The 19,905-nt window shown below is 51.7% G+C and overlaps 1 protein-coding gene across 4 annotated transcripts in view; it reads left to right on the plus strand.

The window, feature by feature from the left end:
* Positions 1–19,905, plus strand: part of GSG1L (GSG1 like) — a 193,081-nt gene that overhangs the window by 64,454 nt on the left and 108,722 nt on the right. The window lies entirely within an intron of this gene.

Below are 19,905 nucleotides of genomic sequence, written 5' to 3' on the forward strand. Positions count from 1 at the left end.
CAGATGTCCTGTGTCTGTCACTCCCTAGTGGACAGCACCGAGTGCAGAGATTCTGCTCAGAGAGGATGTTCAGGGGCTGGCCCCAGGTCACGAGTGGGGTTAGCACAGCAGTCAGGATTAGCTTCAGCTGTAGGGAATGGTGGTCCAATATAGTTGGCTTCAGAAGAGACATGTGCATTGCTTTTATTAAAGTTTCAAAGTAGGGGGTGCTTGGGTGGCTCAGGGGGTTAAGCCTCTGCCTTCTGCTCAGGTCATGATCTCAGGGTCCTGGGATCGAGCCCCACATTGGGCTCTCTGCTCTGCGGGGAGCCTGCTTCCCCCTCTGCCTGCCTCTCTGCTCACCTGTGTTCTCTCTGTCAAATAAATAAATAAATAAAATCTTAAGTTTTAAAGTAGGCAATCCATGATGGCTCTGCTCCAGAAGCTTGCTGCCCCTTCCCATGGTCTCTGTGCTTCGGTCTTCATGGTCTAAGATGGCAGCTGGTGCTCCGGCTGTCACACCTGCCTTCTGGGCAGCAGCTTAGAGGGGGCAAAGGAGAAAGGGCAAAGCTTGCATGTCAGCTCCAAGGTTTCTAGAAGTTGCCCATAGCACCTGCTCATGCCTCCTTGGCCAGAGCTTGATCCCAGGGCCAGACTCAGCTGCAAGGGAGGCTGGGAAATGAGATCGTTATCCTGGCAGCATGTGCTCAGTTAAGTCAGGGGCTTTGTTTTTATGGGAGAGCAAGGGAGCAGATGCCGGAGGACGTGCTGGCCAAGGAACGTAGGGGCTTGGCCGCCTCCGGACCTGCCTACCCCCTGCCGCCAAGGAGGAGGACAGCCAGGAGAGAGCAGGTGTGGTGGTGTCTTCCAGCAGCCTGGAGATTAGGAGAGAGCTCTGGTTCTGGGTGCCAGGGTGGGGAAACTGAAGCCGAAGTCCAGTCCTAGAAACTGTCCCAGCAAGGGGGATCTCGGGTGCCTGGCTGAGGAGAAATGCTCAGCCTGGGCGTGGGGCCACTGACGGCCCCTGCTGGTGGGGCCTGGCTCCCTGCTTCCTTGCGGTGAGTGTCTGGAGGGTCAGACATCCGGTCTCTGACCCATCCCGGGTGTTGGTAGAGGCAGCACCAGCGAGGGGGCCACGTGCCATGGAAGCTGGGGAGGTTTGTGTCTTGCAGACACTATCCTCTTGGTGAGCTCCAGCCGAGTGGCAGCTCGTGAGGAGGGGACCCCCAGGCACAGGAAAAGGCTCAGCCACCCCCTGCTGAGCAGGCTTTAGGCAGAGGGAGCTGCCGGCTCAGTGACTTTCCTGGTTTCCCAGTGACGGCGCCCCATTTGGCTGCTGCAGGTGGCCACCGTTAACATTTGGAGCTGAGCATCTGGGCCTCGGCTTCCAAGCTGAGGTCAGGAAGCACGAGGAATATCACGGCTAACACATGCACACGCACGCCAAGCCGTGGCCCCTCCGTGCTCGGCCCTGTGCTCCCAGGCAGTAAAGGAGAAAGACCTTGGGAGGAAGAGGCTGACAAACTCCCCCCACTGCCAGCTGCGGAACCTGCGCCGTTCAGACGTGAAGCCACCTGACGTGTCCCTGCCCAGGCGGGGCCGAGCCCCGGCTTTAGAACCCCCTCTGCTGTCCTGCATCTTATAAGCCCCTACCCGGAGGCAGCCCCTCACCAGGGCTCAGCCAAAAACCGCAAGACCTTGGAGCTCCGGGGCCCCCTGGGCTCCCCATCTGGCTTCTAGGAAGCACGGCCTGGGTGTGCACACGAAAGCGTGCGTGTGTGTCAGAGGCATATGCACGCACGAGCAGGTGCTCCCGTGGATAGGTGCACACGGGTCTCCTGCGTGTGCCCGCACGCACGCTGGTGGCTGAGCACGCACACACGTGTGCCCGTATGAACGTGTATGGGCTCGTGTGCCCGGCTGAGTCCGTGCACGTGTGTGTTTCCAAGGGTGAACCTGCATGGGTGTGTCCCTGTACGGCGGCACGTGGGTTGCTTGTCCTCCTCCTGGGGACATTTGACCTTTATTCTTGCTTCTTCTAGGAGGACCGAGAGCCCCAGAGAGATGGTATCTTTGTGTTTTACTGGCCTTGTGATTTTTCTTTCGGGGCTTGTCGGCCACGCCACGGACCTTCTGGCTTGTGTGTAAAAATGTTTATAAGGAGGCTGAGTGGGTTGGCTTTGCCGCCAAGTGGCAGGACGATTTGCACGTACTCACTGGCTGTCAAGCACTTCAGCTGTCCCTTGGATCAGCGGGCTTTGTCACACAGCTGCCCATCCCCAACCTGGCCCTCCAGATCCTGTGCTCACCTCCCATCAGGACTGTCTGTCTCACAGACGCGGACCCCCAGCCGCGGAGGGGGCGTGTGTGGTTTGAGGCCACAGCGGGAGTCTGGGGCTGGCGTTGGAGCCCAGGTGTGTTCTCTCCCAAAGCACACCCTCCTGCTGCCTTCTTGTCCCTGCACGCGCTCCCTCTGGGACTTACCTTCTGGTCCGCCACATACGGCAATAATCATGGGACTCACGCTAACTGGCTTTAGGCAGCGCTTCCTGCGTGCTGAGCGCTGTTCTGAGAACTTCACATGCATGGGCTCGTTTTATTTGGTTTATTTTTGAATTTTTAAAAAAAAGATTTTATTTATTTATTTGAGAGACAGCGAAAGTGAGAGAGATCACAGAGGGCGAGGGAGAAGCAGGGCTGGATCCCAGCAGCCCGGGATCATGACCTGAGCTGAAGGCAGACGTTTAATGACTGAGCCACCCAGGCGCCCCCCTGCATCGGCTCATTTTAGTCCTCATTTCACAGATGAGGAAACTGAGGCATCGAGTGTTAATTGACTTGCCTGAGGTCCTACAGGTAAGATACTGGGGTTTGAACCTGAGTGGTTTGGCTCTTAAATGCCTGGTTCTTCTGAAAAGCTAGACCTTCCGTGAGTGTGTGAGTGAGTGTGTGAGTGTGTGTGTGTGTGTGTGTGTGTGCGCACGTTTCTCCCCTTCCTCCTCCACCAAGACCTCTGCGTTGCGTTCAGAGTGCTCTCAGGCCAGTGCTCCTCTTTCCTTGACCTCCTTCCCCCTGGCAAGCCTCAGTCATGCTTTCAGAGACCTTTACAGACAGCGCCCAGTCTTGGCCACTTTCTTCAGGACGCTCTCGGCCCTTGCTTCCCGACCCTGTCCCCTGGAAAAAGTAGCTGTCCGTCATTGGCGTTTTGACCACGACGCGCATTTTTCTTCGTTGGTGCCTGACCGTTGTAGTTTTGTGCTTCCCATGGGAAATATCTTTTTGTTTTATACGAGCCTAAGCCGCATTCATTCTTCATCCGGATGCCTGCCACAATCTCTTAACTGCTTACCTCCTTCATGCTTGCCCCCTGATTCACATGGGTCAGGATGATCTTTTTAAGGCATAAGTCATCTCATGTGAATCCCTGTATAAAGCCCTCCCTTGGCTTTCATCACACTTTCCGAGAAAAAGTAAACGTTCTCATGGAGGCCTGTGAGGTCGGTGGGGTCTGGCCTTGACCTTCTGGGTCTCATCTCTTGCAATATCCTCTCCCTCTCCACACTCCAGCTCCCGCAAATCCTGATGGTTCCTTGAGTCAGCTGAACGAGCCTGTGCCTCAGGACCTTTGCACTTGTTGTTCCCTGCTCTGGGAATGCTGTTCCGTCCGCTTTCTGCACAGTTGGTCCCTCTCCTCATTCAGGTTTGGGTTCAGGGTCACAGCGGGAGTCTTCCTTGAGCATGCTCTCATCACAGCCCTTTCTCCTGCGAAGTCGCTCTCCACCCCTGCACGTCTCTTATTCCTGCCTGCGGTGTCGAGGGTCAGCTCCCTGAGGGCAGGGATTTTTGTCTCCTTTGTGACCCACTGTGTCCCCGTTACCCAGGAGCAAAGCCTGTTGAGTGGATGAAAAATGAACATGGGTTTTAACAGCATATACTCTTGTTATACAAATTACAATGATCCTTAAATGCATCAGTGAGAAATGAGAGTCTCTTATGAGCCCTCTAGGTATTCTCTAATAATGGTTTGGTTTATTAGTCCTTGACGGTGATAGATAGATGTAGACAGTTAGGTATGGAACACACACATACATATACAAACATAAATACTTGTATATAAAATCATGAATTGTTCTTCATACCAATGCATAAGACCACCCCCATCTTTGGGAACAACTGTAAAATCATGTGGAGACAATTTGTGTAAGCGGTCCGGTAGCTGGACACTGAGACTGTCCCCCCCTGCACTCCGGGTCTTCAGTATCCGAGCTGAGTAACAGTTACGTGTACCTACATCTTTCTCCGCCACAGGGCTGGGGGGGCTCTGAGGATAGCAGGGGCTTCTTACTTACCTCTGGGGGCCTCAGGGAGCCGGGCCAGCCCCGGAGCAGCCCGGGCAGAAGAGTGGACTAAGACTTGAACCAAGGCCGTGGGAGGCAGAGGAGGACGAATTAAAGATGTCTGAACAATGTATCAGGATGAAATGTGCCAGCGAGCTTGATATTGAAAATGCAGAGGAAACGCTTCTTGTGTTGCTTGTCTTCTTCTTCCCTTGTCTTTCAAAATCTCAGTCCCTTGTTCACTGGGGCCGGATGCTCTCCTACCAAATAACTGCGATCGCGTGGGTAGTCTTCGAACCTAGCGTGCTGGTCCATGACATCCACCATAATGCTGGGTGACAAGCCATCCCGGAGCTCAGGGGCATTCAGCATGTGTTTTTGGCTCACGTGTTTGTGGGTTGACTTGGTTATAGGTTGTCTTGGTTCCAGGATGTAGTCTGGGCTCAGCCACATCTGTTTCACGTGTGTTCTTTCTGGGCGGCCAGGAAGAAGGGGCAGAAATGTAAGGGAGCAGGGCACCGGGGGGGCCCAGTTGGTTGAGTGTCTGACTTTGGCTGGGGCTCTGATCTCACAGTCCTGGGTCTGAGCCCCACCTCGGGCTCCCCGCTCAGCGGAGAGTTTGCTTGCTCCTCTCCCTCTGCGCCCCCTGGCCGTCATGCTCTCTCTCTCAAATAAATCAGTAAAATCTTAAAGAAAGAAAGAAAGAAATGCCAAGTGGCTAAGGGCACAAACCCATTTAAGACCTTAAAACACCATCGTGTCTACTCACAGCCCATTGACGAAAGCAAGTCACATGGTTGTGTCCAACACCGAGGAGGCAAGAAATACACTGACCGCAGGGTTCAAGGGTGGTTGGCAGCTTGTTGTGCTGGAAATGGCTCAGGCGGGTTTCCAGGTGTATGTGTGCACCTGAGCCTCCCTGCTTTGCTGCTTAAGGTCTCCTCTGGTCCTTGTCTTCCCAAAGAGACCTCCTGATTTCTCCACGAGGGACCTAAATGTTTGGGTGCATTCCCTTGCTGAGCACCGACGGCGTGGCCTCTGCGTGCTAGTCAGTCTCACACGTGCCTTTCGATTGACAAACATTTCCTGAGCACCCAGCACGCGGCAGGCTCCGGGCTAGGCGTTGAGGGGTGCAAACAGGAACCTGGTGGAAGTCTTTCCCCTAAAGATGTGGGAGCGAGCTAAAGAAATGCTTAGCAGCCACGGTGGAAGGGCTCAGGCAGGGGAAGAAAGAATCTGGCCCTGCACTGGGAGAGGCAGGAGGGATATGATTCTGCCACCTGAGATCCCTGCAGAGAGGCCGGGAAGAGGTCTCGGTTTTCCTCCCTAAAGGAGGAAGGTATCAACAGATGCCCCGGGAAGGATTGGTTCCAAGGCACCTGTCAAGGTGTGCTGTGGAGAGTGTCCCCAGTTCCTAACCCCGCGATTTGGAGCTTCCCCTCACGGGGTCCATGGAGCTTTCACTGTGAAGGAATGAAAAATGAATGAGCGAATGAATGAATGAGCTAATTGAGCCTCCCGTGCTTTACGGCCGTCATCAAGCTGCACCCATATCTTCCTGTCTGCTCTTCCTCAGTGCGCACCAGTACACACAGCACAATATGATTCAGAAAGGGGGGTGAACCATCTACAGCTGCGCACAGCAGCACGGATTTGGGCAAAAGAAGCCAGATTCATGAGAATACAGACTATATGACTCCACTTATATAAAACTGGAAAACAGAGTGAGGCTGTACCCTGAGAAGTCAGGGTTAGACCAAAGGGGAACGGGTGTGCAGAGGGCGCGGACATCGCGCTGGTGATGATCTGATCTTGGTCTGGACGCTCGTTACACAGACGTGTTTAGTTTAGGAAAATTCATCAAGCCATATACTTGGGATAGATGCACTTTTCCCGTCTCTATGTGATACTCCAAGAAAAAGTAAAACAAAAATTTCCCACACTGAATTCTAAATGATCCTTCTAAAGTGAAAATCCGACTGTATCAGGATTCTGCTGGGAACCCCTTCCCTGGCTCTGGAATGTAAATATGCTGGGATATTGGAACACGGTGTTCATGGCCCTTTGTGATCAGTCTGGAGCTAGTCTGCCTTTTTTTTTTTTTTTTTTTTTACTCCACTTTTTACCATCCCTGCGTGGACCCTGGGCTCCAGCCCTGCCTTCCCCCTCGAATACACTTCCCTCAAGCTCCCCATCATCTTTTGGTGCCTCTGTGCCTTTGCATATACTGTTCCCTCTCCCCACCTGCCTTTACCCCCTCTGTGTACCTTGGAAAACTTCTGCGTATCCTTTAAAACCCAGCTTAGACATGACTTCTCTGTTACAATTTTGATTTTAATTTTTTTTTTTTTTTTTGAGATAGAATGCACAAGAAAAGGAAGGTAGGAAAGCAGGAGGAGCAGGGGCCGTTATCGACCCTCGGTGGCCCATTTAGGTTCGGAAAAATGGAGTCTGGCTCGGGAGACTGTGGTCTCCTCCGACCCCCCTGGGCTAAACTGTGTTAGTCACCCCTGCTCCCCGCCCCCCCGTTTCCCAGCTGGGATTCCTGGCAGCCACCAGCTGGCAGCTTTGTGTGAAACAGTCTCCGCAGCTTGTAGGTTTCATTTGTTTAATATTTCAGGGACGTGTAACAATGTGGTGGCTCCGTGGCCACAATCCTGAGTCTTGCCTGAGTCATTTCTCACTTCTGTTTCTATAATAGTCTCTTGTTGGTTCCCTCAACCTCTCTGTTCTGTGCCCGAAATCGATTTACAATTCTGCTGCTCACTTAATTTATTTAGCGCATTTTATTGATTTATGCCGTAGACCCGAAACATGCATAGATCAGAAGAGGCTGCGTAGGGGAAGGGAGAGGACAAGCAACTTTCCCAGCTGCCCGGGATCTGACATGGGAGCTCCACACAGGTCAGCCTGCTGGCCACAGCCCCAGCACGCCGGGTGGCCGGCGTATCCCATGCCTGTGTGTGAGTCCTGGGCGATCTGTCCACTCCGGCTGCCTGGGGAACTCTCGGTCGCCCCTCATGAGCCAGTCCAAAGGTCCAGCCTCCCTTTGCCTCCAGTCTGGCTCCGTTACTTCTGTTCCATACCTGGAACATACCTGCAGTCCGGAACCTGACACAGAGAGAGGTCTAATTCTTTCACCCCATGGACAGAGACTTCCAAACACAAAGAGGCAGGAGACCAGCCCCAGTGGCTGACGCGTCCGTTGCTCGCTCCCACCTGCCGTTCCCAGACAACGTCGAGATCCTTCCTGCAGCCCTTTGGTGGAGAGTGGGACTCATCAATCATCTGAATGGCCCTGGTCCCTCTGTGGAGGCAGCGAGCTCTGGAATCTTAAAGAAAGAGAGCATTTCCTGGTCACTCTCAATAAATGCACACCCCAGGCCACCTGACTCGGTGTCATTGATTTCCTGGAGGCAGGGGGGGACTGCATCCTTGCTTTCGGGGATGGGCCATGGTGGCTTTGTCTGTTCTGCCTCAGGCCAGTGAGTGGCCTTCCTTGGTGTCAGGCTGTGTGCCAGGAGCTGGGACGGGGGCAGGGGGGCGGGTCACCCCCAGCTCCTGCTCTTCGGGAGCCTTCCAGTGTGGGACAGACGAGGAGGAGGGTCACATCTGTGGACCTGGAGCCCAGACAGGTGGCCAGAGGGCTGTGGAAGGAGCTGATGATAGTGTGGACGGGCTGTGCGGAGGGGGGCCGTTTGGGGAGGGTCCTGAAGGACAGATGGCAGTCCTTCTAGGGCTTAAGGGGCCCGGGGGCTGTCATTTAGGGTAGAAGAAATGCCATATGCAAGAGAGTCCACGTGGCAGGGGCACCACAATCATTTACTGAATGGCTGAAGAGTAGAAGGATGGTCGAGCCCAGTGAGGTTAAGTGCCTTGCTCAAGGTCACACAGTAAGTTTAGGTGAGAGTCAGGCTCACTCTCCAGGCTTTTGGAGTCTTTGGGCAGCACCTGCCCCCGCCCCAGCCCTTTCTCCTCCCACACATCCCTCCCACCATCTCCAACGTCATTTTGTCCAACAATGCCTAGGTCCCTGTCACCGCCCTCCTTCTGAACTGCTAGTTCTGTCACTTCCTGCTCTGAAATTCTGGATTTCCCTAATTACATGCTCTTATTAAAGGTGTTTAAATCCTGATGCCTGGTGGAGGACTGCTCCTGAAGATCACAACATCTAGTAATTGCTTTAGTTGCCTAATTCCAATTATTCAAGATTATCTTTCCAGGTAATTAGATGTCTGGGTAGTCTCGCCGGCTCGCTCTCTCAGAGAACGTCATATTAACCCCAAACGGTGACCAGCTTTCATGTTTCATAATTGGAAACAGTTTCTCCATGGTGAGAAGACTCGCTTAAGTGTAAACAGTGGTAATTTAAATTTCTAAATGACTCTGTGGTTTTATCATACTTTGGTGTGAGAAATTAGCTCAGACACTTCAATCCAGACCTTTGCCTGTCTGAGCAGGGGTTTCGGCAGTGGGTGGGTGGCGGGGGGATAGGGCTTGCTGAGCTGCACAAGGCCTGTGGAATTTGAAGGATGAGGGCTCCTTTCCATAACCCAGAAAAGTCTTCCCATGGGCTGGCTGTTCTTGGACCTGTCCCCAGAATGGAATTTACAACAAGGCCCTTCTATCTGGCCCAGGTCTTGCATTCGCAAAGAGCTTTAACTTGAGCCACAAGATGATTCCTTTATAGGAAGTTAGACAAAGAGCTACGAATCGGGTTCACCACGTTCCGTTGTGCAGGTTACTCACTGTGCAACTCTGTGGGTCCTGCTTCATACTGCGGTCTGTGTGCATGGCGTAAGGTTGGGCAGTGCACAGCCTGTACAACTGTACGTGGGGGCGAGGGATACATAAACAGGGCTAAAAGAAGATGACACTCAACATACCATCTATGCCTACATCTCATTGCTGCACCACACTGCCCAGTATAAGCTGGGAATGTGTGACCCTATTTTGTCATGTTTCCTTGTTTTAATCAATATAATTTCATTGGTATAATTTAGGAACAGTGAATTGCGTAGGTTTTAAATGTACAATCCACTGAGTTTTAGGAAATACATGTAACCCAGACCCCTGCCAAGATACAGAACCGTGGCCTGCACCCTTGGGCATGTGACCTGTACCATCACATAACATCCCATGCACAGAAGGGACTCACATTTGGTTAAATGCTCTAGTGTCACTACCTTGAATTTCTCAATAATTTTTTCTAAGTAGGCTCCACCTCCAGCATGGAGACCAATGTGGGTCCTGAACCCACAACTCCTTGATCAAGAGTCAGACTCTTAATCTACTGAGCCACCCAGGAGCCCCAATTATTTTTTAACAAGGGGTCCTGCGTTTTTACTTTGCACTGCTTTCCCCATTTGGGCTTTGTACACCCCCCCTCCATGTATTCAATTCCAATTTCTCTTTACCTTGATTCATTTAGAAAGTCTAATTTTTAAAGCTTCATTCTGAGTAATGGTATCTATCAATTCATGGTTTTAGGGTGCCGAGTTTTTCTTTCCAAGATGCTCTAGAATAAATTATAACTCCTATTTTTTTTTTTTTTCCATTTTGCCAACATGCCAGACCCGGCAGATCCCCCAACAACCTGCTGCGTTTTGTGCTGCTGGTACACCAAGTCATGGGTGGGGAAACTGAGGCCCAGAGAGATGAAGTCATCTTTTGCAAGACCGTACGGGTTGTGACAGCAGAGCGGGGTGGGAACCCCTGTCCGGCAGGCGCTGGGGTCCTTGTGCTTCACTGTTCCACTTTAGTGCCTCAAGACGAGCTACTAAAATAGAAAAGAATCCTAAAGTGAGGTACAATTGGGAAGGACAGAGGTCTAATGAGAGGCAAAGACAAGCTTCGTGCTGGCCAGACAGGGCTGGCAGGAAGAAAGGGTCGTCACGCCTCGTGGGATGTCCCTTGTGATTCCCCAGGGGCTCACGCTGGCCAACACAAAACTTGTCTTCCCTCTTGGTACATTTCCAGTTCCAAGAGAGGAGTCCGACACCGTCCGGGCCGAAAGGGCACAGAGAGCTGATCTCATCTGCTCCATTTTGCAGATAAGAAAACCGAGACCCCAAGAAAAAACTCTGCATGGCTGCTGTAGGCTGAGGATAGTGAGCATGCCTACTGTGTGCTCTAAGAAATGGGGTTCCCTTTCTGGGGCAGCTTCCCCCAGGCCAGTCCTGGCAATGCAGTCAGCATGCATGGAGCGCCTGCTGTATACCAGTCCCTTCCAGGCATGTCGTATCATTATTACTCACACTCACATCCCCACCCCGGTTCAGGACATGAAGCTGAGGCTCCAACAGGTTAAGAAACCTGCTTTCGGCCCAGCCGGTGGCAGAGCTGGGATTTAAATGCAGAGTTTCTGAGTGCAGTGTTAATGCAGTGGGTGGGCTCTGGGTTCAGATCCTGGCTCTGCCTTATTGGCCGTGGAGGGTGGGCATGCCGCTCATTCCCTTTATGGCTCACTTTCTTCATCTCTAAAAGGGGATCGTAGCATCTGCTTTGTGGGATTCTTCTGACAATGGAATAATCCATGTGAGGGGTTGACGCAGGGCCCGGCTCGGTCAGTGCCAGCTCGAACGCTCCGCTGTATTCCCCCATCCAGTAGGACTGGCCCCGCCAGCAAGAAAGCTCACTGGGAAAGTAACTCAATTTGCATTGATTTCTCCTTATTGAATAATGCACAGAGTTCCATTCACGGCTAGATACTTCCACGCCCCTGGTTTCACTTGATTCTTTCGACAGCCCTTTGGTGATTTCTGGTTTACGCCCAAGGAAACTGAAGAGGGGCACCTTGCCTTAGGTCACACAGCAAAGTGATGCCTCCCTCCGTCAGTCCCCGTGCTGTCTCTGCCACACCTCACAGGTTTTTCCACTCTGCTTGGTGCCTCCTGGCTCCTCCTCTGCTCCCCAGACCCCGAAAGTTCTTCGGTTGGCTTTGCTATGTGTTCCGAGGCAGCCAGGCGGCCCCGTGGACTCACAGCTATCAGGGACTGCGTGGAGCAGAGGGAGGGGGCAGCAGAGGGGACCCACGGCTGCTCCCGCTCCCGGCACCCTCTGCTCCTCACGCATCCCATCTGCTGGTTTCTGCAGCCTCTCATTTGCAACCATCTGTCGGGCTTCCCGGAGGTTCTGAGAAGCCCTGGGATATGACACAGAGCACCCCAAAATATATTGCCTTTTGCCTGATTGAGGAGCAGAGGGCTTCAGGCCCCTGAGACCCTACCCATGCCTCGAAGCCACCTGGAACTACAAACCCAAGAAGGAACCTTTCAGAAGGAATGTTCTAGAAGGCTAAAGCTCCCGCTCCGGTTTGCTGCGCAGGAATTGGCTCCCCAGCCCTTCTGTGGATTCCCCGAGCCAGCCCGACTCCTACAGGCTTCATTTCCCTTATGCTTTTTCCCCGATCTCATTTTGGGTTGAAAAAAGTCCAGCGTCTCTTGGCAAGGATGCCCCAGCCCTGCTTGTCCACAGACTCTGGGGCCACTTGGGCTTCTGGCAGTCAGCACGTGTTTTGCCAGAGGGGGGAGAAATGTGGGGGGGGGGCAGTGATGGGCAGCTCCTGCACCCAGAAGGGAGCACGGGTGACTTCTCCAACGCTGGTGTCTGGGTGGTCTCCTCGCTCACTCCCCTGGTCGGGCCCATCTATGCTGGCGAGGCCAGAGGTTGGGGATTTATTCATGAGTTTAAAGCAGTTGGGGTTGTTGTCTCTGTGTGTGTGTGTCTCTCTCTGTGTTTTGTTTGTTTTTTTTGGTAACAGCTTTATGGAAACGTAACTACTTACCATGCGTTTGACTCCTTGAGGTGTACAGGTCAGTGGCCTTTAGTACATTCAATCTTGTACAACCATGGCCATGGTCAATTTTAGAACATTTCCATTGCCCCGAAGAGAAGCCCTGTTGCCTTAACCTTCCCCTCTCAATCCTCCCGTCCCTACAGACCTCAACAACCAGCGATCTGCTCTCAGTCCCCGTCGATTTGCCAATTCGGGGCACCTATGAGTGGAATCCTAGAATAGGCGCACTTTGGGGATCTGGCTTCCCTCCCTGAGCATCTTGTTTTTAAGGTTCATCCACATCGTGCCATGTTTCAGTATGTGGCTGCTCTTTATTGCCAAATATTATTTCATTGTATGGAGATGCTACATTTTGTTTCTCTTTGGTTTATTTATTGAAGCTTTTTAAAATGGAGAAATGTAGTAACAATTAAAAAATACATAAAATGCAAATATACAGCTTAGCCGTCTATTGTAAAGCAAAAACTTTATTACCACTGGAGTTGAGAAAGAGATCCCTGCCGGCAGCCCCACGTGTCCCTTCTTGAGCCCTAGCAACTCCCGATCCCAGAGAATAATCACTGCCAGGCAGGGGCTGGCAAAGCACGGCCCACCGCTCGTTGTTGTAAATAAAGTTTTATTGAAACACAGCTATGCCCATTCTCATGCAAGCATAGCTTTCATGCTACAATGGCAGAATTAAACCATACAGCCTCTGTATCTTAGACAGTTGTCTTTGCACACAGTGGAAGGGGTCAGGGAGCTCGCTGCTGGATTACAAAGCCATTAATCCCATTTTCGAGAGCCCCGCCCTCATGACCTATTCCCCTCCCAAATGCCCGACCTCCAAATACCATCACCCCTGGAGTCAGAGTGCCAGCGTATGAATTTGAGGAGACACGGACTTTCAGTCTACAGCAATCATAGCTGTAGTCTGTGCATTTTTCATTACTATGCAATATTCCATTTTCTGACTTTATCTTCTGTGTGCTCATTCTGCTCTTAATGGATAGGTGGGTCACTTTTGGGTTTTCATGAAGACTCCCTACCTTCTTCCTGTGCAAGCCCCAGACGGGCAGCAACAGTGCCTAGGAGTTTGTTAGAAATACAAATCCTCGGGCTCAAACACGGAACTCCCAAATAAGAAACTCTGGGTCTGGGTCAAGCCATCTCTGTGTGACAAGCCCTCTGACTAGCCGCCCCCTGTGTGAGAATCACCACTCCGGTGCTGACCTTGACAATGGACTGTTCCATCAACTTGATGGATCTGCAGGTTTACGAAGCAAAGCCATCCCGATTTCCAGAGTGGGGGTACCACTTTGCACGCCCACTAATGCGATATGAGAATTCCTATTGATCTACCCTTGGCAATACTTCGCTTTATCAGATATTGACCCATATCCCACCTGATGGATGGGAAGTGGCCTCTCACTGTGCTTTTCTCTTTGCACTTCTCTGATTACTGTTGGGGTTGAGTATCTTCTCACGTTTCTGGCTATGTGAATTTTCTCCCATGGTGCCTGTTTGTGTCACCTGCTTGAGCTTCTATTAGACTGTCTTTTTCTTATTGATTTATAGATGTTTTAAAATGTTTGTGCTTTTTAAAAAACATATTTTAAACTTTGGTTGTTTACAGGTAACTCAAATTCCTTTTCTCACTCTGTGGCTTACCTTTTCACAGCTGTCTTTTGGGGAACAGAAGTTTTGTTTTGTTTTTTGTTTTTTGTTTTTTCCCCTTCTGGTAAAAGAAGCATAACCTGAAAGTTACCATTTTAACCAGTTTTGTAAGCATAGAGTTCAGCGACGTAAGGACATTCAGACTGTCCTTTGTCTACCGCCATCATCCACGTCTGGAGAGCTTCCTCATGTTCCCAGAATGAAACTCACCACCCATTAAACACGAACTCCCCACTCCCTCCTCCCCCTGACCCCTGGCAACCACCATTCTGATTTCTGTCTTTAAGAGTTTGGCTACTCCAGGGACGCCTGGGTGGCTCAGTGGTTTACAGCTTCTGCCTTCAGCTCAGGTCATGATCCCAGGGTCCTAGGATCGAGTCCCGCATCGGGCTCCCTGCTGAGCGGAGAACCTGCTTCTCCCTCTGCCTTGGCCTCCCGCTCCCCCTGCTTGTGCTCTCTCTCTGACAAATAAATAAAATCTTTAAAAAAAAAAAGAGAGAGAATTTGGCTGCTCCCGGTACCTCCCATAATTTTGTTTTCCAGTTTGTGGATAGACATTTGTGTTGTGTCTACCTTTTGGCTCTGGTGAATAATGCTGCTGTGAACATGGGGGTACAAATTCCAGTTCAAGCCCCTGCTCTCAGCTCGGCTGGGTGGGTACTGGGAGTGGAATTGCTGGGTCACGTGACGACCAGATGATTAATTGTTTGTAGACCCACCGCACTGTCTGTAGCAACTCTGCTATTTTATGTTTATGCTGCACGAGGGCTCCAATTTCTCTGCATCTTCCCCAAGATTTGTTATTTTTGGTTTGGATGAGCCATCCTCGTGTGTGTGTGATAGGACGTCTTGCTGTGGTTTTGACTGGTAGGCCCCTAGGGACGGGTGACACGGAGCATCTTCTCATGTGCTTTTTGGCCATCCATATATCTTCTTTGGAGCAATGTCTATTCGAGTCCTTGGCCCATTTCTGATTTCAGTTGTTTGTTTTCCTGTTGTTGAGTTGTTGGAGTTCTTCCTATATTCTGGATATCATTTTTATCACATCTATTATATACAAGTATTTTTCTCCCATTTCATGGGTTTCCTTTTCACTCTGTTGTTGATGCCCGAAAGCTTTTAGTTTTGAGGCAATCCAGTTTATTTTTTGTTGTTGTTGTTGTTGTCTGTGCTTTTGGTATCATAGCTAAGGGATCATTGCCAAATCTGGTATCATGAAGTATTCTTCTGTTTCTTTCTAAGAACAGGAGCCCAACCAGAACTTCTTCATCTAGCCCTCCACCTACTTATGTACATGTCCATCCATCCATCACCCACCCAAACATCTGACTGGCCATCCACCCATCCGTGTATCCATCATCTATCAATACATCTATCTACCTATCCATCCATCCATCTATCCCTCCAGTAAACTCTTATTGACCGCCTATCATGTGTCAGATACTGGGGATAACTATGTTGTTCTGTGCGACTCCTACTGGGTTCTTCTTGACCTCAAAGCTTCGGTAGCTCTGCTGATTCTCCAGGTGCACCCACACCATGTCTGGCCTCCTGAAAAACATCCCAAGGCTATTCCAGGCCCATTTGTCGTGAAGCCTTTCATATTCAGAGGCTGCTGCACTGTGCCGGGTGCAGGATAACTCAAGCCTTGTTGTGTCCTTGTCTCTCCTTGGGAGAGCGGGTAGTTCTTTCTGCTTTAAGATTTCCTAAAGTCTGTTATTCTCTCCTTTATGGGATGATGGTGATGATGTGTGTGTGTGCGCTAGGGGAGGGGGCAGGGACCTACTCTGCTTATCCATTCCAACATCTTTACTTTCCCTTGTATAGTAAGCCTCGCTGTGATAACACAGAAACTCCCAAATCTCAGTGGTTTTCCACGAGCAAAGCTGACTTTCTGCTTACCTGAAGTCCGGTGTGGGTGTTCTGGCAGTAGGCTCCCTTCCACCCGCTCACCCGGGGGTCTGGGCTCCTTCCTTTGCAGGGAGGAGAAACTCTCCATTGAGCCAGTGGCTGGGGAAGAGAGTAGAGGAAGATGTGGAAGGTCCTTAAGGCTTAGAAGCTCACTTATCGCCCTCACCCCCACATTCCTTTGGTCAGAACTCAGCCTTACGGCTGCCTTCAACTACAATGGATATGGGGACATGTAGTTTAACTGTGTTCTCACGAGGAAGAAGAAATGGGCCTTGGTGACACATGAAAGTCTCCGTCATGCCCTCTGACTTCCTTTCCTCTGTCCCCTCGGCCAGGAGAGCTTTATTGAGCGTAGGATATGGAGGAGAGGGGAGGTAACCCAGACTTTCCTCTCCTCTCCTAAATATATCATTTACAGTATAAAATGTGGCTTTTGAACTTAAAAGACCAGACTTTTGCAGCTCAGTATCCTTGTTCTTGTGGCCTGAGAGCTGGCCTTGCGTCCCCCAGCACCACCTCCCCCCTGCAGCAATGAATACGGGCGGCAAAGGACACGGGTTCAGGAAGGCTGTGGGAAACCTCAGCTAATGTCTCCAAATATTACCTGCTCCAGTTAACTCGAGAATCTGCCTGGGTGTCTGCCACCTTTTAGTTTGCAGATTTCTTGCTCTTTTTGAAATCGGAATGCCATTCCTGCTTTCAGATACTTGATTTCTCACTGGTTCCTCAAGCTTCCCCGCCGCCCATCAACAAAGGGCCCGCCGGTCCCCCATGGAGGGTCCTAGCGGGGATCCACCTTGATAGTGCTCGCTCTGCCCTTTTCACTTGAAATGAGCCTCTTCCTTGCCAGAGAAGTCAGGAACAAAGCAGAATCTGGGGAGTTCTGCTCACTGGCTGTCACGATTTGACATCGTACCTTGGGCTCCGAGCAGCCCATTTATCCTTGCCTTGTTATTCTTGTTCAGAACAGGACCGCAGAGCCCTTTGTGGTTCTTGCCAGCAGTCTCTGCAGCGGGGCTCTTGCCCAGCGCGATGGGATCTCCTTCTCCACTGGGGCGTCTCCACCCTAGTCTTGCCAAGGCTCCAGCAGTGTGTGGAGGCATGATTGCCTCCGGAAGCCCTTGTGGAACATAGGGTTTTGGAGTCTTGGGGAGTCAGTGGTCATCCTGTGTGCCCCTCTGCGCTCTCGGGGGACCATGTCCCTTGTCAATCATTTAGTTCTAGCTCATTCTTCTAGTGAGATATACTGGGGCGATGACTCAGGGAGCACTTCCTAAATCTTTGGTACCACCTTAGATTGGGGCTGGCGGGAGTTCTTCTGAGAAGAAGAAAGATGGACTTCAAGGGTCAAAAAGCCTGCTCAGACTATCAAAACCAGCAAGGTTTTCTTTGAGAAGACCACCCCACAGGGCCCAGATGAGTATTAGAAGACTGGAACTCTAGAGTGCCAGAAGGATGCAGGCCAGGCTATGGCCCCTATTTCTCAGCACAGCTGCTTCTTTCTTTTCTCGTGGCGACCCCTTACCTGAAGACCACAGCCTCCCAGCAGTCTACCAACCTTCTCACACTTTGGGTCCCACTTCCACAAACTCTAGGAGAAAGAATCTGACTGGTCCTGTTTGGAGCTGGGAATAGCTCAGGTCCAAAGGGTTCAGGCAGGGGGTGGGAACACATAGTAGCGGGGGTGGGCGGTGGGTCTCGGTGGTCAGTTTCATCAGGAAGGAGGTGTGGGAAGATAAACTCAAAATAGATGAAAGACCTCAACGTGAGGCAGGAATCTATCAAAATCCTAGAGGAGAACATAGGCAGTAACCTCTTTGACATCGGCCACAGCAACTTCTTTCAAGACACGTCTCCAAAGGCAAAGGAAACAAAAGCGAAAATGAACATTTGGGACTTCATCAAGATCAAAAGCTTCTGCACAGCAAAGGAAACAGTCAACAAAACAAAGAGGCAACCCACGGAATGGGAGAAGATATTCGCAAATGACACTACAGACAAAGGGCTCTTATCCAGGATCTATAAAGAACTCCTCAAACTCAATATCAAAACAACAGTTAATCATATCAAAAAAATGGTCAGAAGACATGAACAGACACTTCTCCAAAGAAGGCATCCAGATGTTCATCATCACTAGCCATCCCAAGACCCCCGGGATCATGACCTGAGCGAAGGCAGATGCTTAACCTGCTGAGCCACCCAGGTGGCCCTGGAAAGGGCATGTAAAATTTTTAGCGTCCTGGGCAGTCTGGGTGAAGGTCAGGTGGGGTCCCGAGGGCCTGGGGTCAATTCCCTGGGTCCTCAGTTTGAGGGGTCTGAGGTGATAGCGCAGTTGCCCTGTGGGTCCCAAAGCCGGTGTGACCTTGCTTGGGGGCAAGGATCAGGTTATCCGGCAGGCGTCACTGAGCGATAACCTCTCAGTGTGTCTGACAAGCTGAGTGCTCAAGGTAGGGAAGGGGGTTGCAAGTGGGAGGAACAGCACAGGTGAATTCCAGAATGGCTGTCTGGGGCCTGTTCTCTGCACAACGGCTAATGGCCCTCGCTGGACAGGGAGGGGCAGGGGGCGTTGAGGGGACGAGGCTGGCGCGGTCCGCAGGGCTCGGCTTCCAGAGCCTCAAATGTCATGTCAAGAAACTTGGTCTACCTTGGGGAAGCCATCAGGAGGATGACCTGATCCGAAGACCCATGACAGCCGTCTCCAGGCACTGGGGAGGCATCGGTGAAGCAGCAGCGGTCAGCAGCCCCCCGAGGGAGCTCGTGGAGGGCCTGCGAGCTGTGACCCCTTCATCTCTGTGGCTGGGGTATGGCTGGGGGCCTGGTTTGTAGTAAGGGCTCAACATTCGAGATGCTGACGACATGCCTGCTTCGCAGACTCTGGGTGGAAGGAGCCTGAGGTCAGAAGCTGTTTTATAGGCTTAATTTGTCATTTAATTGGCCTTAATTTGGTTTTAATAAAAACCCGAGTGGAGGAAGGGCCATTCCCAGCAGCCCTCCAGGCTTCGGTCCCAGGTCGGGGAGGGGGTTTGAAAGCGGGAACGCAGTTCTTCCTGGGCCTGTTTCCGCCAACGCTATGTCAAACGCGCTTCTTCTCAGCCTCAGACCTCGCTTCCATGTCATCCTTGAAGTCTTCCCCTACGGCCCCGGCTAAAATAGAGCACTTCCCTAGCCTCCCTGCTCTGCGCAGACCCACAGATCCCTGGAATGACCTCGTTGTCTGACGTGGGTTTGTGTTGTTGGTCTTGTTCGTGCAAGACCTCGAGTTCCGTGAGGGCACTGCCCGGCCTGCCTCATCCGGTGCTCGCCCAGTGGGTGCTCAGCAAACATTTGAGCTTCTGGGTGGAGCTTCTGCTCGGAGCCGGGCCCTGTGCCTGGACCGTCTCATTTAATTCTCTCGACGGCCCAGGAGAATAGGGGCTGGTTTGGGCCCCATCATACCCGGAGGAGCTGAGAAGCTGAGGCTTGGAGAAGCACAGCCTCAAAGGGATAGAGCCGGGGGGTTCAACCGAGGGCTGGCAGGTACCAGCGCTGTTGGCTCCGGGTTTCCTCTGCTTCCGGTTCGCTTCTGCATCCTGGATTCTTTGGAAGCAAAATTCACAGCTCACGTTTTAAGCTCTTCTTCCCTTCCCTTTCTGGACGTCAGTGGCTTTTGTCCCGGGAGGTTTATGTAGAATCAAAAAAAGAGCGGGAGCCGGAGGGTAGCAGGAGAGGGGAGGCCCCGACTCATGGCCCCACGGCTGGCTGCCTCCTTCTGGGCTGCAGCATGCTTCCCCCTCTGCTGTCTCATTATTTCCCGTGGAGTTTCCATCAACGTCTCTTTAGGACTCAAGTTGACAAATAAACTGGCTGAGCTGGTGAGAAGGATTTAATTTAGCTCGCTCCGCGGCCTTCATTCTCTTGTTCCCACGCCAGCGGACGGAGCAGGGGCAGGCTGGGGTCAGCATCGGGGCTTGTCCTCCGGAAGATCCGGGCTTGAGTGCAGCGGGGACCTCAGACCTGTTTCTGGGCGTGGGAGGTAAAGGTGGCAGAGACCCAGACATTTGAGGGAGGTTTGCATTCCGACAAGATAATGTGAAGCTGCCTTCCAGGAGGGGGTTCTGGTCTCTGCGAGTTCATGGAAGGCTTTGGATTTTTGACCTTAAGTCACTGGTTCAGTGAGGATTTATTGAGCCTCAGCTGTGAACCTCCCCGGGACTATTGTAGGTCTTTGTCCCCACGGACTTGGCT

This window comes from Mustela lutreola, chromosome 17 (assembly GCF_030435805.1).
Source record: "Mustela lutreola isolate mMusLut2 chromosome 17, mMusLut2.pri, whole genome shotgun sequence".
NCBI classification, from domain to species: domain Eukaryota; kingdom Metazoa; phylum Chordata; class Mammalia; order Carnivora; family Mustelidae; genus Mustela; species Mustela lutreola.